The sequence below is a fragment of the Chrysochloris asiatica genome, unplaced genomic scaffold (genome assembly GCF_000296735.1).
Source record: "Chrysochloris asiatica unplaced genomic scaffold, ChrAsi1.0 scaffold00053, whole genome shotgun sequence".
Classification (NCBI taxonomy): domain Eukaryota; kingdom Metazoa; phylum Chordata; class Mammalia; order Afrosoricida; family Chrysochloridae; genus Chrysochloris; species Chrysochloris asiatica.
This window is the reverse complement of record NW_006408571.1, coordinates 14517164-14518241: the sequence shown is the minus strand read 5'-3', so window position 1 is coordinate 14518241 and position 1078 is coordinate 14517164. Positions and strand designations below refer to the sequence as shown.

Here is a 1078-nt window from a genome sequence, read left to right as displayed (position 1 = left end):
ATAGAAGAAATGTGGAAGTAAAAAATGTGAACAGAACATTTCAAAGGACTGCTAGCAAAGATAGTCAAAATTACAATGAAATATGAAGACTTGGAGTTAGAAAACCACAAGGGAGAAACATGCTCAGCATTTCTCAAGCTAAAAGAATTGAAGAAAAAAATTCAAATCTCAACTTGAAATATTAAAGAAATCTGTGGATAAAATATTGAATGTTACAGAAAGCATTAAAAGAAGATAAAGAGTAACTTTCAGGTGGAGGCTCGGGTTACGGCAGGTAGTCGGCTGGAAACCCGTGGGGAGCATCTTCTTGCGGACTTGGGACCTAATATGGGCTGGAGTGTTGAAGAAGCAGCCTCTGTGGTTGGATGTATATAATGCCTTTCCCCCGATGAAGGAGCTGGTCTTCCTAAGGCCCCGCTTGCAATATGGCAAAGCCAAAGCTGACATCCAGGACATCATCTACCATGAGGACCGGATAAGAGTGAAATTTTATTCAGCCTATGGATCTGGTCAAAAAAGTATTTGATCTGTTCAATCCAAACCTCAAGTCTACCTGTCAACGGTTTGTGGAGAAGTATATTGAGCTGCAGAACCTAGGAGAGACTGATGAAAAGAAGCTACTTGTGGAAACGGAGAAGGCTCTGTTGGTTGAAGGTGTCATTTTAAGACAACTAGGAGAAGCCAGGACCAAAGGTGGTCATATTGCCCAGAAATCTGAACACACAGATCTCAAACCCCTGATGATGTTGCAAGAAAACCAGCCTCAGCAAATTCCACAGGAGCAGCATTTGAAGACACCTGAGGAACAGATGAAAGGTCTGTCACCTTTCTGAAGGACTTGTATACCATGTATACTGCTATCCAAACTGTAGTCACTAAATGAATGTGGAACTATTTTTAACAGCTGAACTGTGTAAATGTTTCTTAATCTCTACGACATTATGTTTGTCTTCTGTTAGTTCCTATTTCTGGGTCGTCATGAAACTGAGTACTGTGGTTTGAAAAAAGCAGTTATGTGAACTTTTATGTTAGGATGCTATTAAATACAGAATTCCCTAGCTGCTTTAAAAAAAAAAAA

General features: G+C 39.8%; 1 pseudogene; it reads left to right on the top strand.

The window, feature by feature from the left end:
* Positions 1-833, top strand: part of LOC102825102 — a 22315-nt pseudogene extending 21482 nt beyond the window's left edge.
* Positions 834-1078: the final 245 nt, after the last annotated feature.